This window comes from Cynocephalus volans, chromosome 2 (assembly GCF_027409185.1).
Source record: "Cynocephalus volans isolate mCynVol1 chromosome 2, mCynVol1.pri, whole genome shotgun sequence".
NCBI lineage: Eukaryota > Metazoa > Chordata > Mammalia > Dermoptera > Cynocephalidae > Cynocephalus > Cynocephalus volans.
Genome location: NC_084461.1, coordinates 178,440,252 through 178,459,230, shown reverse-complemented (window position 1 = coordinate 178,459,230; position 18,979 = coordinate 178,440,252). Strand labels below are relative to the sequence as shown.

At 46.6% G+C, this 18,979-nt stretch overlaps 1 pseudogene; it reads left to right on the top strand.

The window, feature by feature from the left end:
- The window catches only part of LOC134370709 (ras-related C3 botulinum toxin substrate 1-like), a 71,081-nt pseudogene extending 52,330 nt beyond the window's left edge, over window positions 1-18,751 (top strand).
- Window positions 18,752-18,979: the final 228 nt, after the last annotated feature.

The following is an 18,979-nucleotide window of genomic DNA, read 5'->3' as shown; positions in this document are numbered from 1 at the left end:
CCACTAAGTACTTGGGCAGCATCAGGTGAGTCTCCTGACCTTTCTGTGCCTCAATTTCTTCATCATTAAAATGGGGGGATGGTAAAAGGCTCTATAACTGTAAAAGAGTGATAGATGAAAAGCACCCAAAGTAGTTAACAGCACATGGTCAGCACCATATTCAGTGGTGGCTGTGATGATGATGATAATGGTTATAGCAACAATAATGATAAAGGTGATGATGATGGTGATGAAGGTGATTATGATGTTGATGAAGGTGATGATGATTGTAGTTCTGCTGCTGATGATGATGATGGTGCTAAAGAATATGAGGATAATAATGAAGAAGATGATTGATGACAACAACAACAGTGATGATGACAATTCCAAGGATGATGGTGATGATGGTGATGATGATGGTGGTGGTGGTGGTGGTGATGGTGATGATGGTGATGATGATGGTGGTGATGGTGATGATGGTAATGATGGTGATGGTGGTGATAATGGTGATGATGATGGTTGTGATGATGGTGTTGATGATGATGACAATGGTGGTGGTGGTGATGACAATGGTGATGATGGTGATGATGATGGTGGTGGTGGTGGTGGTGATGGTGATGATGGTGATGATGATGGTGGTGATGGTGATGATGGTGGTGATTATGGTGATGATGGTGGTGATGATGGTGATGGTGATGATGGTGATAATGATGGTGGTGATGGTGGTGATGGTAATGGTGGTGATGATGGTGATGATGATGATGGTGATAGTGGTGATAATGATGGTGGTGATGGTGGTGGTGATGGTGATAGTGATGATGGTGATGGTGATGATGGTGATGATGGAGATAATGATGGTGGTGATGGTGGTGATGGTGATGGTGGTGATGATGGTGATGGTGATGATGGTGATGGTGGTGATGGTGGTGATGATGGTGATGGTGGTGATGGTGATGATGGTGATAGTGATGATGGTGATGGTGATGGTGATGATGGTGATGGTGATGATGATGGTGGTGATGATGGTGATGGTGATGATGGTGATGGTGGTGATGGTGGTGATGGTGATGATGGTGATAGTGATGATGGTGATGGTGATGGTGATGATGGTGATGGTGATGGTGATGATGGTGATGGTGATGATGATGGTGGTGGTGATGGTGAAGGTGATGATGGCGATGATGATGATGGTGGTGATGATGGTGGTAGTGGTGATGATGAGGGTAATGGTGATGATAGTGGTGGTGATGATGATGGTGGTAATAATAATAGTAATAAGGGTAGACGGTCAGGAGGTCAGAATAAAAACTTTGGATCGCGGTTTGCCTTCCAGACCTCCCTCCTTAACTTTATTCCCATTATACTAACATTAGTGTTCTTTAATTTTTCTGAGACAACAGAAAAAGGGCACATGTGCTTGGCAATGCCCCTAACTATGAATTCAGGCAAACTGCTCACAAGCCTGAACCAACCTGGTATCAAGGCCATGCAGGGTTGTGGTGAGGGGCACAGGCCTTGGTTAAATCAAACATGGGTGTGGATTCAGGCTCCACCAACGTAGCTGAGCCTAGCTTCCACTTCTGTAGAATGGCGATAATTATTGTGCCTGTGTCACAGGATTATCATGATTACATCAGATGATGCATAAAACACAATGAGCATCTGGCATATGGTGAGCACTAAATAAAGGGCATATGCCTGCCCTTCCTTCCCCTCTGCCTGTAGTTCTTCCATCATTGATATGTCACTAGGGAGCCATTGCAGATCCTTGAATAGGGACCACATGGGAGAACACTGTATATGTATTCTCTTTCCCCTGCTCTGTAGAAAAGTGTACTTGATCTTTTGCCTTTCCAGGACAGGTCAGCAGCAGCCACTGCCTTCATGATGAGGATCTGGGGAAATGACCACCCTCTGAGGACTGCTCCTCCCTTCTGAAGGCAGGGACATGCCCCCAATAACCACAGGAAGGGTGTTCTCTGCCACAGGCAGAGAGAGAGTAAATACTGCTTTTTATCATCAATAAAATACTGCAATTATATAAAACTATAATAAAGAGACTCTTAACCTCACTGTGTTGGAATATTCTTTCCAGTGATCTAGTGAGGAAGTGAGATAAGATCATACAGTCTCTGCCAGTCATGCAACAAACATCACACTGGATAGGAGGCCTTTGGATAAATGGAGCCTATTTTATTTTATTTCCATTTTTAAAATTAATTTTAATTACACAATAATGCATGAATACCTTCCTAGTCCACCATCTCGGGAAATTAATTTCTAGTTTCACATCCATGTTTGAACACATTCTTTTTGCAAAGCTAAAGCATCACTAACAAGGCTTTTCCCCAAGCAAAGCAACCTTGCACAGTCTCTGTAACCTGAGACCTCTGTGGTGGACCTTCACCACTCTGAGCTGTGTTCTTACAAGCACACAGGTGCTCCCACACAAACACGGGGCACAAGTTATTAAAGGCACAAGTGAGATAAATCTGCCAGACGTTTTGGTCCAGCCTACTGCCACTTTCTCTACCTCACAAGGCTGCCCTATGTGGTTAATTTTGCCAGATGTTAACACTGGGGGAAACTGGGTAAAGGGTGCACAAGATCCCTGCATTACTTCTTACAACAGCACATGAATCTATAATTATGTCAAAATAAAACATTTAATTCTATTTATATAATTAAACTTTAAATACATTTAATGAAACCTTATAAATATACATTTAATTATATATCATTATATGCATAATATTTCATTGTTGTACACACAGACTTGCCTTAAATATATGCCGCAGCTCATGGGGACTGTGTCTCTGGCCCAGAGAATCAGAATAGTGCATTCCCCCAGACACAAGTATAGGTTCATAGATGACCCCAAACCACTGGGAAATAAGAAAGCTAAATTTGGGAACTTTTGTTGGAACAACTGGAAAAGTCAAGCAATTCAACTTCGAGCAGGGTTCCTGAAAGGCTAAGAGGCGAGTCTCACAACTTCTAGAAATATCTTGACACCACAATGAGGGATGTCTGTCTGAGAATGCAGCTAGTCAGAGGAAGCAAGGTGAGAGGAGAAGAGAAAGAATTCTGAAGATATCAATAAGAGCAACAGGAAATGTAGTTAAATAATCAAAACTTGATTTCTTATAGTCTAGACATAAATAATGAGATTTCATGGAGTTATAATTTCAAGTGTAATATACTGCACAATCACTGTCTCTCACATGAGATTTTCCTCCCTTGAATGAATGAGTGGGATAGGCTTGGCCTGGCTGTCATCGGTGTTCACAGCTGGATCATGAACAGGGTTGACATCCCCACCGCCTCTATGCCACATCCGTCTGGTACTGCATCCATGGCACATGCCACATCATACGAACCTGGGGTCGCAGCACGTGTCTGGCCTGCTCTGCAGAGGGCAGAGGTGCCCACTGCCAGCACACTGCACAGGGTCCTGTGCTGGTCACCAGCAGCCCCAGCTAAAACACAATCAGCATTTGATCCATATTGATCTGCAGTCGTGGGGAGCTGAGCTGAGCGACCCTCCCAGAGGCTGGAACATGGGCATTTCATCTGGCTGGGAGCTGTGACTGCTAATGACAGGATCCATCCTCCCAAACTCAGCTGTCATGGGCTGTGGATGCTCAATTTCAGCTCCAAGGTCTAGTGGAGGGTAAGGGGCCAAAGTCTGGCAGGCTTGGCTCCTTCCTGTAGTTCTAGAAACAGGAGAAAAGAGCAGCTCCGGGGTGAAGTCACCCCACCTCTGCTTGTGTCTTTGTGGTGCTGTGCTCCTGTGTATATGGGAGTGTTTCTGGGTTTGCACATGTTTGAGTGTGGGCATGTGTGTCTGGGTGTTTTCTCAGGGCGTTCATGTGTTTGTGTATCTTGTGACAGAAACGTGTTTTCTCTGGACATGTCCTGGCCTCCTCTCTTGTCTCTCTGGAGTGCAGCAGCAGGACAGATATTTAAAGGACAGACCAGATCATTTCACCCCCAGGACAAATAACTCCCACAGCTTCTACATAATCAGGGTTCTACACTGTAACAAAAACCCACCTCGCCAGCTGAATCAAGCAGAAAAGAGCACATTACAGCCACCTCAGGTCTAGAACATTCTCCTCCCATATCTCCAACCAGGCCTGAACCCAATACCACCTCCTCAGAGAGGCTTTCTCTTGCCACTCCCCATGGTGGCAACCTCCCACCTCCAGTCACTCCTGAACATGATACCCAAATCCAAGGCCATAAGTGCTGAGGAAACTACCAGTAAGATTCACCACTGCCCTCTCCATTTCAACAAAACGTTCTAAAACATCTTTCCAGGTTCAGCTTACCCAGACTCCGTGACCCCAGCAGATTCTGGCCCATGGGTGTTCCCAGGCATCCTCCAAATAGATGCAGGGCTCCTCGCAGAAGGAACGCTCTCGGGATGAAGCCAACTCTACTCTGATAAGTATGTTGGGGTGTGAGCCACATATGGGGCTGTGTGTGTGACTCCTTCTGGTGGCCTGGCTGAAGTTCCTTTCTCTGCCAGCCAGGTCAGAGTTCTCCTCGGCCCCAGCATTTAACCAGTATAGGCTGCTGATGGTACCACAATGAACTTTTATACACCTGGCACTTTTAAAGGGTCTGTCCCTCAACCAGCATGGATGCTGGAGGTGATGCCGATGACCAGAGTGGGAAGGAAGCCCCAGGACTGGGATCCGTCTGTCTGTCTTCCTGAAGCAGGCTAAGGGAAATGCTCTTCTGTATTTTGACAAATCACTTCCCCACACCCAGCAATTCAAGAAAGGGAGAGAGACAGAGACAATTCTAGCTGTGCTGCTGGGCCTCTCAGCTGCAGCCTGTTGTCAGAAAAGCCATGGTAATTACAGAGGGTCCATCACTAGAGCCGCTCACTGGAACAGCAGTGCCATCATCTGACATCCCTGCGTGAACTGGAGATGTTTAGCTGGTTTATACCCAGGAAGGACACTGTGGTCCCAGCAGGATGTGTCCAGTGGCATAGAGGGCCCCCCTCTTTTGTGTGCAAGAGGAGACCTGACATGGAAGAGCATGAGAGTGGATGGAAGAGACACCTGCTGTGACCTGGGGCCACTGTGTACACCTGGGGCAGTGCCCGATGCTGAGGGGCTCCCCAGTGCTCCCCTCATCTGCCCGCTCAGCCACTTGCTGGGGATGGTTACAGTGAGCTGCATCTCAGGAATGCAGAGGATGGAACAGGTGGGGCTGGAGGCAAAGAAGAGTGGGCAGAGTGGAGGCCACAGCATCACCAGGTGAACAGAGAGTAAGTTTGGAATCAGGTGGGAACAGAGTGGATGGAAGCCAGGGATGGGGACAGGGAGCAGGGAGAAGGCCAGGGCAGAAGAGCCTAGGGCCACAGACTCCTGATGGAGGAGTCAAAGGTCACCCAGTGTTCAGCTTGAGGGAGGTAAATGAACATCAAAGCACAAAAGAGAGAAAAATCTCAGCTCAAAAGTAAGACTCTCTCTTTCCTGACCATGAGCTTCATATCAGACTAGATGTCTGTTTAGTAGCTTGTTTAACTAAATAAAGTTGGGTAAAGTGGGGATTCATGAAAAATTAAATCTATACCTCTTGAAAATATTATTTTATCCTAAAGCATGGAGATGTACAGCTCTTTCTAACATTTGGAGCATGGGTTTCACTGCTGGAGGTCTGCTTACTTTTTCTTACATCAACCACAGCCACGGTATAGCACTTAGGAGTTACAACTTTAAGGTTTAAATAAAACAACCAAACCTACAATGTCAGCACAAAATTTTCCAATAGTTCTCTACAGGTGCTTCGACTACATTTAATTGAAAAGGATTTTTTAAGCATCTCTATTAAGTAAACTACTGCTTTCAATTCAGCCTTCAGAGAAACAACAATCCTATTTGCCCTCTTATCTCACTGACTTACGATGCTTTCTTTAGTAAAGCTTCTAAATTCAATAACATACAGCCACATGAGCAGGTTTGGGATCAGACACACTCCTGGTCAGCCAGCACCTCCACTGGCAGGAACAGACATGGCTGGGAAAGGAGATGAGCTGAGCCCACACTCGGGCAGCACGGCCCGGGCTGCAGTCAGCAGATGCAGAGGGAACAGGATGTCAGTGTGGGGGGTTTGCTATGTGGATATCAACCAAGGAACCTTCTACTAAGTTATTATATGCTATGCAGTGGGATCCTGCTACACTCATGTGATTGTCAAATCCAAATGTACACACTCAAAAGAGAGAGAGAGAGAGAATGAAATTGGGAATGAAATTTTAACTCTTTGGGTAATTCAAGTCAAGAAGCTCAGCACCCCAAATGGAGAGGAATTAGGGGAATGGGGATCTGCTGTCTTCTCCTCTGTCTCTCCAGAAGGTGAACACCTCATCATTCTGAGGGTGATCCCAATGTTTAAATTTTTTTTTTATTTTTAAAAAAATGGCCCTATAAAAAGGAATCTATTCATCCTATACTAAACAGAAAACATATTTTTTTAAAAAACTGTGATCTGCCCCAGTGCTGGGCAAATTGCAGTTTTTAAAGGAACTGAATTTAAACCAACACCCTGAGTAATGTATGGCTCCACCTTATTGTCCCTACATTTGTAGGCCTACATATTGAGTGTTACCACCATACGGTGCCAGAACACAGGAGTTAAGGGCCCAGCTCTGATGGAACAGACTTGTGCAGGAATCCTGGCTGCACCCATCGACGGATGTGTGGCCTTTCGTCAACTGTGTAACCTCTCTGTGCCTCAGTTTCCTCATAGGTAAATGTGGATGATAATAGAACCTACTCCACTGGGTGAAGATTCAATGACATGATCCATCTTAGCACAGACCTATCACACAGTAAGTACTCGACAAATGCTGTGGATAACTTCATGCTCACAAGATGGGCTTTGTACCATAGGATACAGAAACAATTTCTAAATGTGTCATGCCGTGTTTCAAGACATTGGTCAATGGAGCACCAGATTCAGAGGCTTTTATCAAATACTTTCCCATCTCCTCATTACTAGGACCCTGGACTCAAATATCTCTTCCTGTTAAATGTACCTTTTCATTCCTCCCCTGGTTGTATCGACCTATGTTTCTCATCTACTCAATCCTAACACTTAAACCTAGACTTCGGAAGGGTAACAGGAACTGGAACACAGTATTATTTTTCTTTTAGATTAAAATTGATTTTCTGATTCCATAGATCTTGCCTTTCACACTTGCCGACGGGTCATTAACGTTCAGTCAGAACATCTGTTTCATTTATTCATCCCCATCTCCCCTGCCCACCAGCTGCAAGGAGAGAGTCTCCTGAGTTTTCTGTCAACTCACTTTAGAAGAATTTTAATTTATACCTGAGTGAGAGTTGAAATCGCTGAAACTTTCCTAGTGTTCCCTCAGGCTCATGTGTCAGCCAATATATCTTTCTCTCCCTCTCCTGTATCTTCTCTCTCTCATACTCACTCATACAAAGCAAATCTAACAGACCCCAAATGCAAGGGGACGTCCCTCTGGGAAACTTCCAGCAGCCTTACAGCAGTGTGTCAACCCTCCCCCCGTGTCTTGGTCCATTGGGGCTGCTGTAACAAAATACCACAGACCGGGTAATTCATAAATATGAATGTATTTCTCACAGTTCTGGAGGCTGAAAGTCTAAGATTGAGGCACCAGCGGGTTTGGTGTCTGGTGAGAGACGTGCTCTGCTTCTAAGGTGGTGCCTTATGCTGTGTCCTTCAGGGGGAAGAACGCCATTCCCTCCAACCCTTTTATAAGGTCACTAATCCCATTCGTGAGGGCTCTGCCTCCATGATTTAATCACCTCCTGAGAGCCACCTCTTAATACCAATGCATCGGGGATTTAAGTTTCAACACAGATTATGAGGGGGACACAAGTGCTCAAAGCACAGCACTGCACCTCTGGGAGGGCCTGACACTTGCTCTCCCACCACCCCACATGCTCCCTGTGGCCGAAGACGTCTCAGGAAGGCCCGTCTGGTCCAGCCTGCGGGAGGGGGCTGCAGCATCCCCTGACCAACATTTCCCAGACTCAGAGAGATGAGGGGGTGTGGGGCCTGCGACTACAGGGCACAGCTGAGGTTTGTCACGCAGGTAAGAAACCGGCAATTTTCAGGGAACCTGCCTTAGTTCAGGATGGTATAACAAAGCACCACAGACTGGGTGGATTAAACAACAGACATTTATTCCTCACCGTTCCAGAGGCTGGAAGTCTGAGATCAGCACACCAGCAGGCTCTGGTTCTGGTGAGGGCTCTCTTGTAGGTTGCAGACAGCTGACTTCTCACTGTGTTCTCACATGGTAAAAGGGACAGGGACTCTCTGGGGCCCCTTTTGTAAGGGCACTAATCCCATTCATGAGGGCTCCATCCTCATGACCCAAAAGCCCCACCACCTAACACCATCACCTTGGGGTGAGGATTTCAGCATACAAATTTGGGGGTAGGGGTGGACAAAAACATCACTCCATTGTAGAATCTGATTCAAAGTATTTGGAATGAAATCAAAATAACCTCCCTCCTGGGATTTGGATGGGGCAGATTTCATCTCCTTGACATCTCACGCTCTCTGCTTCCCCAAATCTCTGACATGTGAGTTGATACAAAGAACTTGACCTTCCCACTGCTGCTCACACCCACCACCCAGGGGAGGGTCTGGCTCACAATACAGTCCATTAAGATCGGTTGACAGAATAAGTGTCAGGGAGATTTGGGAGGGGTCGAGTTCCCAGGTCCATTCAGTCAAGTCCTTGTCATGGACACAGACTTGTCCACATGCTCAACATCATCAGTAGAGCTCAGTGTGGCTCTTTAGAGGAAGCTGTCACCTGCCACGGGTCACAGACAACATTCTGGGATCCATACTAGAGCAGGTACAGCTGGCGATGACAAAGGAAGCTGGAAGAAATTCCCCAACGATTCCATAAATAATGGTGTGTGGTTCAGAACTGCTAGTGAAAGAAAAAGTGACCCCTCCCTGAGGACCTGTAGAAAGTGTGTGAAGATCCCAGAAAGTAAAGATCAGTTTTCTTAACAAAGTCAGTCTTCAGATGTATCATTTTCACGATTAGGACACACACCACACAAACAGGACAATCTTAAGAGAAAATAACACTTCAGCAGATTACACATTTTCCAAACCTGTTTCTTTCCCTGACCATTTCTAGGAGGTTGATCTGCTGATCCTCTGCCAAAATCTGCTAAGCAAATGGCTGAGCTGCTGAGACCATGCCCCAGGGGGTGGGGAGGTGTCCGCTGCTCACAAGGCAACAGTTGCCAGATGGGAACGTGGTCACCAGAGTCCTTACTGTTCAAGGAAACCAGAAATCAGACTTGCAGGCAAAACCTCTCAATTTTTAAGCACTGGCCACTAATTCAGATGTTTTCAGTGCTGATCAGGTCAGCAAACACCTGAGGGTCCTGCCCAGCATGCAGTCCTCTTGTTTGCAGTCTCTGCCCTAGGAAATGTCTTATTTACCAAGCCAGCCCAGTGCCTCCATCACAGACCTCCAGAAGGAATCTGACCTTGCTGCCCACTCACTTCACCCCTGAGGATCCAGTCCTGGGCAGAAGGCTCTCTCCTGCCACCTCTGCAGCCTCACCTGCTGCCCCATCCTCCCCCCACTGTGGGGAAGGAGCTCCTGTTCACCCCTCTGTGCTCACTCCCTGGGCCTCGGCCCCTCTGGTTCCCTCCCCTGGCATGTCCTCCCCTCTGTCGGCCTAGAGAATCTCCCTTCATGGGAAGCCCTCTCTGTGAAGGCTTCCTCGACTCTCCAGGGGACTCTGGACCACAAGTTCCCCATAACAGACCTGCCACCATGAATGGTCGACATCCATGGATTCAACCAACAAAAGTTTAGTTATCGCCTACTGTGCCAATGCCCTCCAGGTCCTGAGGACACAGCAGTGACAAGACACATGCAGGTTCTGCCTTCATGGAGACAGTGATGCCAGCTCTGAAGGAAACTAAAGGGGGAAATGATGGCGAGTGCTCAGAGCAAGGAGCTGAGTGTGCCCAGCTGGAGAAACACTGCAAAGACCAGAAGCAAAGGGAAGGGTGGGAGGGGGTCTGTAGACTGACCCAGGCTCTCACCCTTCCCTACTGCTTCCTACCAACTTTGATGCTTCTCCCTTTGTGCCAATTCCACCTTTGACATATTCTACTGGAGAGAGGATTGCAGTATTTCAGTCATCTATTCATAGGTCTGTGTTATCATATTGGTCTGGCTGCTTCACCAAGGCCAAAAAGCAGTGTCAGAGGATAAGAGGTTTGTTCCTCTCTCACAGGGAAGCCTGATCTGGCAGGTGTCCTGGGCTCCTGCCATCTCATTGTTCTGCCTTCCCAGGAGCATCACCCTTGTCCATGTGGCTGAGCCTGGGCCCCATCTCCATGTCTGCATTCCATTTCCCATTCCTCCAGGAGTGGGAAAGGGGCAGTGAGTGCGAGGCAGTCGGCTTCCTTTTAAGTCAAACACTGAAAGTAAGACCTGCACACCTGCTCACGTCCCACTGGCCACACCTGCCTGAAAAGGGCCTGTGAAGTGTTCTCTCCCACTTGGGGGCCGTGCACCCAGTTAAATGCAGGGCTATGTTATATACAGTACAGAGAATGGATATTAGAGGTTCACGTCAGTCTGTGCAATGGCTGCAGGTGCTGAAGGGAGCGGCTGTGTTGCCATCTTTCTATCAGCAGCATGAGCACAAATCCAGGTATAGAATAGTTTCTCAGCAAACACTGAATTACTTAATTTATGATAACAATGGAAAGAATATCATAAAATTCTCTCTCTAAAAAAAAAAAAAGAAAGAAAAACATTGAAAAAAAAAATTCTTTCTCTACAGAACACACGAAAACCTTACAGGATGGTGGCTGCGCCAGCAGGGCATTATTTAATCTTCAGGTGCTGCAAGAACGGGATGCACATGCACAGCAAAGTAACAAGCTTATTGGACAGGACCCCAATAACGGCTTTTGCCAAACCCACCTCCTTGTTTCTTGTGGCATACACATCTGGAAAGAAAAGGTTAAAGTTGCCAACCAGAATTCCTGTGATGAGGGGAATCTGATGACAGTCTGGTCAAGGCACTAAAATGGAGCCAGGATGCCATCTCAGCTGGAGCTTTAGGCACGTCTCAACTGAGAACATTCTGTGGAAATCATCATGTCAAAGGGATATATCTTCACTCCTGTGTTCACTGCAGCTCTATCTACAATAGCCAAGAGTTGGAACCAACCTAAATGTCCGTCGTCAGACGACTGGATAAGAAAAATGTGTTGTACTTACACAATGGAATACTACTCTGCCATAAAAAAAGAATGAAATTCTGCCATTCACAGCAACATGGATGAACCTAGAGAAGATTATGTCAAGTGAAATAAGCCAGGCACAGAAAGAGAAATACCACATGTCCTCACTCATAAGTGGGGGCTTAAAAATAAATAAATTTTTTTAAAAAGGAAGATACAACAATCACAATAATACAGTTAACTTTCAAAAGTTACAGTTAACTTTCAGAACTGAGGTTACCAGATGTGGGAAAGGGGGAAGAGAAGGGGGATAAGGGAGGAATTGGTAAAGGGCCTCGAAAAATGATTACAGTGTATCGTGTTGAATATACTAATTATCCTGATCTGAGCACATCGCATATTGCACATAGGTATCAATATGCAACTCAGTACCCCACAGATATGTACAATCAACTATGTTCCAATAAATAAATAAACTGAGAACATTCTGGAACTCTGCACTCAGCCACATCACAAGGGTCATGACCTCCAGGAGGAACAACTGTCAATGAAACTGCTCTTTGCTACTTTTCACTACTTCTTGACAAACCAGAAGTCTCCTGCTAAAGCCCACCTCAACAGACTGTTATAGCCAATCCCTTATGGATAAGGCTGCTTGACATATGCTAGCACCAATCACAACTTTTGTGACCGCCTCTCCTTTTCCATGTCTTCTTTCTCTTAAATACTCCAACTTCACTTTGTTCTCCGGAGCACATTTTCCAGGCATCTTGACTCTCTTGTCTCCTGGGCTGCAGTCCTAACAAGTTCTCAAATAAACCTTCTTTGTTGCACATCTCAAGCAAGTGGTTAATTTACTTTGGTTGACACCTTTGACTATTCCCAGGCATGTACAAAAGTTAAGTTGAAGAAACCCATTTGCTGGTGAAAAAAAAAAAAAAAAAAGACACACTCTGTTAACTTACAAAGCATTAAAATAAACTCAAGTAAATTCTGGAATGAATTCACCATCAGGTGGAAACCAAGCATAAAAAACTTAAGTCCTAAGAGGAACATTTCAAGTCATGTGTAGCTGAAAATGAGGTGGCTAATGAAATTATTTCTGAGACAGTGTCTGTACATTTCACACACAAACAAATGGTGCTCACTGGAAGTTATCCGAATAATCCACTGCCAATATATGATAAAAAGAGACTTTTGCTAATGATCTATGGCAGAATTAAAAAGACCCCTGGGGACATCTGGAGTGTGGAGATATACAAATGCTGGATAAATATTCACAGCCCATCATCCTGGGACTGCCAAGGAAGAGTTTAGATAGTGTGACCCTCAAGATTTTATTGGCATTTCCCTAATTCTGTAATGTTTTTCTTCTATACAATCCATTCTTCTATGGCAGTGCTTCCTTCATGTTCAGGCCAAAAGTTTAGCTTTCATCCATAATCTCCTTTTTTGTCTCACACATGGTATCTAATCTCTTGTATGTCCTACATGGTCTACTTCTAATATACGCTGCCTTAGTCTATGTCCCCCCAACAGCAAGCAGTGTATTTGGGAGGTGACCCCAAGAAACACTGGTGAGAGAAGGGGAGGATGAGGCAGGACAGGAAAGGCAGCCAGTAAAGAGTCTGTTATTAAGCCGGTTACCTCTGTGTGCAAATGGAGCTTCATCCTGCTGGGAAACCAAGGTCAGCATGGAAAACAGATCAGAGTCACCGTCCTAAATCAGTGGCTGTTCCTGGAGGGCGTCAGATCCCAGCACTGTCTGTCACACAAGTGAGCAAAGGGGACATGAGTGAAGAAAGGTTTTGAGAGTAATGGGACTATGGTTCACATGGTGTCATGGTCATATACATATATCAAACCTTCTCACACTTTACCAAATGTACACACTTTGAGTATGTGCAGATTACTATATGTCAATTACATCTCAGAAAAGTATTGTCAAAAAAAATCCCAAGGGCTTCTCATGAGAATTAGAATAAAAACCCAAACCCTTCTTCAGGCTGCAGCTCGTTATATGCCCTGGCCCCACCCACTTTGTTTCCCACATCTCTAGGGAAAGCTTCTCTTCTCTCCACCGTCCAGCCCAGTACCCTCCTTAGCTCCTTTGTTCCTGCTGTTCCTGCTGTTTCATCTTCCTGGAACATCTTTCCTCAAGACCTCAGCTCGATGTGAACTCTCAGAGAAGGTTCCCTGACCACCCATTGTGAATTACATTACATGTACACAAACGTGCACATAACATGCACACACACATAAACACAGACACCTACACATACCTCCACACTTACAAATGCACACACACATCCCTGCAAACTCACACACACATATGTGTACCTACTTACAAGTCTATACACATAAACTGTACATATACACCTACACACTTGCACAAACACACATCTACACACTTACACACACACACACACCCATACAACCTGACACACTATCCTAAATCATAGCATTCAGAACACACATCACTACCTGGAACCATATAACTTGCTTACTGTCAGCCTCTTCCACCAGAACATCAGCTCCATCAGGGAAGGGATCTTGTCTGATCTGTTCAGTGTCTCATCCACAGTTTCCAGAACTTTCCATAGCATGTGGCAGGCAGTTGGATGATGATTGAGGCTTCATCTTCAACAAGGTCAGGAGTCTGTAGCAGTGACTTCACACCCTGGGCTAGGGATGAATCACATCCATTCAACACCATCCTCACTGTGGGCCCCGTCTATGTCCCCTTCTCCAATTCTGTGTGCATCTACCGATCACAGTATCCTTGTGTTATGTGTTAGTAGAGACCTGTCATATCCCACCCATTAGGTGCAAGACTATGGCCAAGTGTGGGACTCAAACTCCTCACCTATAAATAAGGATCACATCATAGCTGCCCCAAAAGCCTATGTGAGGATTCCTTGAGGTCAGGCATGTGAGCACCTGGTGGTCCCGACACACAGTGAGCTCTCACCAATGTTGCTCATTTCCACATGTCAACCCAAGGCCTGGTCCTCAGGGTCTGTGAGGCAAGTTTTCATGTGATCACTCCAGGTGGGGAGTGTGCACCATCCTGGTGAACAATGGAAACCACTGGTGTTAATTTAAAATGTGGACATGGGCCAGCAGCAGAGGTGCAGAGGCTCTGTGTTAAGTCTGAATGTGATTTTGAATATTTGTTTTATTTAATCCCTTCTCAATTTATTTCTACAGCGTGTACCTTTAAACATGTTTGTTCTCTTTTAAATTTGTACACTGCAAACAAATGTTTTAATATTTATTTTTTGAGGATTTAACTTAAACAAATAGTTGTGTACCCACTCACCCCCAGCTTATTGACCTAACAGGGTGGGGTGGCACATTCTGTAATCCTCAGATCCCGTATTTACAAATTGTGAACTCTACACTCAGGGGTGCAAACTCAGTAGAAATATTCTAAACCATGTTCATGAGCTTTGAAAAACCATCTGAGGGCCTAGAGGAGAGATTAATGGACAACAAAGCTAGAATAAAATCTCAATTCTATGGCATAAAAAGGAGGCATTGAAGCAAAAATAAAATATAAATTAAATATTAAAAGAGTGATTAGAAAGATAAGAAAAATAAACACATTAGAACTAATTAAATAGATGTACCAGATGCAGATAACGAATAAACCCTAATCCTCACCGAGGAGGTTGTTATAGGAAATATAGGTTACAGCTCTGAGCCCTGCAATGCAAAATAACGGAGTGATAGCTGAGCTTGTGCAACAGACAAGACAGACACGATTGTGAAGGAACGTGTCTCTTTGTCTGCTGTCCAAGACTCGTATCCTATTACAAGAGCTGCCTTTGGCTAACACATGCAAAGCAAAGGTTTGCAGGAATAACAAACAATCCCCAAATCTCCATGGCTTAAAAAGCCACTGTCCATTTCTTTCCTGTGCCATATGCCCATCGGGGTGCTCCACTCACTGTGATTGCTGAAGGACCCAGGCTGCTGCTTCCACCTTGATTCCGGAGGAAGGAGCGGATTCTGGAAGAGCTCGCCATGGAAATCAAACACACTGGGATAGACATGACCATGATGCCTCTGTTCAGCATTCCCGTTATTCCAAGTGGGGGAGACTAGCCCCAAGACAGGGAGATGAAGCCCTGTCTAACGGGGCCATACCCTGCACTGCGGGAGAACAGAAGGAGGGCAGCAGGGGCCAACTGGGGGTCCTGGAGGGCTTCCCAGGGGATGCAAGCAAGGGGAGCCTTGAAAGTGAAGTGTATTTTGAGGAGGGTCCAGCCTCAGACACTTCTGGAAGCCCATAGAGGTCGGAGTACTGTGTAGGGCTCAGTCTTTGCCTTTTCAGGTTCCTGCTCCTTATCTGATGTGGATTCTGTCCCCAGCACCAAGATGGACCTTAGGGACGTGGGGTCTGGGTACTTTCTCCATGTAAGGACAGACCTGTCAGCACAGGGCATGTGCTCCCCTCATCAGGACACAGGACTGTGGGGGCTGTTATAACCTTATCTCAGGCTTTGCTTCCAGGAGACATTTTGACCAGAGAAAGTCTCTCTTCATTTTCTCCAAGTGATTGAAGAGCTTTGGATGTCATTAGGCTGCATTTCTTGTTCCCAAATCAAGTGGAAAATCACAGGAGTGGAGTTTCACACCAACGCTCACATACACCGTTTGCAGCTCCCTGACACCTCGGACGTCTGTGGATGATTTGTCAGTTTCCAAGATCATATATTAGGCATTTTCAAATTCAAAATTCACTTAGCACCTCAGGACCTTCCGGAGCTCAGTTTGTTTTACACTCAGTGAAAGTGCCAAGCCCTAAATCCTCATGTTGCTGCCTTCAGGACGAAACATCCTGCCTCTCCAGAGCATCATTCTGGACATGTCACTGCAGGTGGTCCCGGAGAGGCAACAGCACTAGGGTGAGATGGGAGCCTGGCAGGGATTCTGCATGGCCAGAAAGGGGAGGACCAAGGGGTGAGTGGTCGAGCCCTGGCCAGGACCACCCAGGTTCCTAAATGCAGTGGGTCCCAACCTCTACTGAGGCCAGCAGCATCAAAGACTTGTGTCCAGGGCTGGAAGAGAGAAGGAAGGGCCCAGTTATGGCCCTGTAAGAGCACACCACAGCAAATAATCATAGACAATCAGCCTTAGAAGAGCCATTTTGGGCTTCCAGTCAAGATGGCACAATAGATGGTCCCCAGCATCACTCTCTCCCACAAATCAACTAATTTACAACTATTAAAAAGCAATGACAGCCAAGCTGGGGCCACTAGAGCTCAGGGGAAGAGGAGGAGAGACCTATGAAGTACATGAAAGTGGGAGAAGCCATGATGAGAGAAAGAAAAAACTGCTCTGACCATTTCTAATCCTGGCCATTTCCAGGCTGGAGCTGCTGAGCATGCAGAGCAGGAGCTGGCAAAGCCACAGCTGTGCCCTTCAGATGAAGTTGCTTGGAGGTGGCAGGGGAGAAGAGGGCCTAGGTGGCCCCCAGGCCAGCAAGACCACTAATAGGGTCCCCATCAACCCACATAGGACCAAGGAGTCACAACAAATAAAAAAAAGAAGCCACTCAGAGGCCAGTGAGTCATCACAAGGGACCAGAGCACAGCCCATCCCATGGGAACTGTTTGGAGCACAGACAGTGGGGGAGACGGGCCCACCAGGAGAACACTGGGGCACAGCAAAGACAGCTGATCTGCTTCCCAATCAGCATACGACCACTCAGAGGAGACTGGTCAGGAATATAGAATTGCATGGGGTGCAGTTTGATGAAAAGACTCAGGCCCAGACCACTGTTTCTACACAACCCAGGTGCAGCAGATTTCACTAAACCCAGAAGTACCTGTAGAGTCAACCATTAAAACCGGTGCTGCACAAAAAGCCTTCCCCGGGAAATCAGCAGCAAAGCAGCAATTTAGCTCAATCACAGAGTTCAAGTACTGGTCCCCACAGGAAGTTCTACCACTTTAGAACTAAGCAAAGGACAACAAATTAGTTCTAGCACAGAGTTTAAGTGGTGGGAACAGTAAATAATCCAATACAGAACTGAAAGAAAAAACAGAGTACCCATCGGTGCCCATCCAGGGTCCCTAGGCATAGAGCTGGGAACTGGACCCTCTGCTCACAACCAGGCACACCACCAGTGCCATGGGGCCCACCTGGGGCCCTGAGGCTTGGAGCCAGGGACCGGACCCTCCTCCCACAACCAGGCACACTGCCAACCCATGCCACCTGGGGTCCTGTGGTATGGAGTTGAGAGCCACCAGCAACTAGGTAAGGAGCATGCCAAAAACATCACCTCCATGTGGGTGGCCCACCACAGCCACCACAGTAACCATGGCTGCTACAACCACCCTAGCCAACCTTTACTCTTTGAGAAGGAGAGAAGTAATCTAGGGTTATCAGAGGTGGGAGGGGGAGGGACCGGGGGAGGGGGAGAGATTGGACAAGGGGCATAAAGAATAAGTACCATCTGTAACAATATATATGCAAGTAACATTGATTTATTCAACATATGTCAACGTTGAACCCCAAAAATATGTATAATCAATTATGACTCAATAAAAAGAAAAAAAAAGAATCATTTTGTAGAATACAGCTTTAAGCAGAATGCTAGGCTTAAGTAAGTCTTTTTGTAACGTTGGCTGCAGACTTAGCACTCAGGAAGAGCAAGATAATGAAGCTAATCAGGAACTTGGTGAACCATTCTTCCTTTGGAGTCACAGCTGCCCAGGAACAAGACAGCATCCAGCTTGTGGGAGCCAGATAACACCATGTCCTGAGGATGAGCAAAAGAATTACAGAACTGATCATGAGATAACAAAAGCCTGGAGTCTGCAAGATTGCATGTTGCAGCCCCTCGATGGGAATAATCCCCTTCCCCCCTTTGTTTCCAATACCTTCCCTTTAAAAAACCTGCCCAGGCTCTGAGCCTTTGAGACAGTTTCTAGTCTGGCTGTCTCCCAGGCCTGTTAACAAGGCTTCCACACTGTGCCTCAACCTTGGACTCTCTACTCCTTGTTTCTAGTGAAAGGAGTGACAGAACTTGGTTGCAGGTTACATCCCCACCTCTCCTCCTTCTGTGATCCCAGTGTGGGGGCGTCAGGGGCAGGGACTCCAGATTCTGTGGAGAGCATCCGTCCCCTTACTTCTAGGACCTGCCCTAAGTTTAGTCAGGAATCCACCCACCCTGCTCAGACCCTGTGACCCCAGCTGCGCCTTGGCCCAGGGAAGGGCCCTTAACCCAGGCGTGAAATCTATCAAAATCCCTGTGCCCCGGCCTGTGACTGACGCAGGGCTGGCCACATGGCCTTAGCCAGTCCAATCAGAGTGAGCATCAGGATTTGTCCCAGGGCCAATGGGAAAGGCTCTTACACTTTCCACTGGGCTGCTGGGAGAGTCTTGGGTCTGAGAGAAGCGGGGACGGGCTGCCGTCACCATCTTGTCCCTGTGGAGCGGGAGCCTGAGCGTGTCCGACGCCACCAACGGGAGCCTGTTAATGGACCAGACCCGATGAAGGCAAAGATTTGAGAGGGGAAAAAACGAGTTCTGATGCCATCATGGAGCCCAGGACCCACCATTCCTGGACTGGGCCTGCGCTGCGGCGTGTTCAGATCCAGGAGCCAGGTCCCCTCCCCTCTTCTGTTTTCTTGAGCAGAGCTGAGGTGGTTTCTGTCACTGTCGACTTGAGGCGTCCTCATTAGTGCAGATGCAGACAGCTCGGATCTAGAGTCTGGATCATACC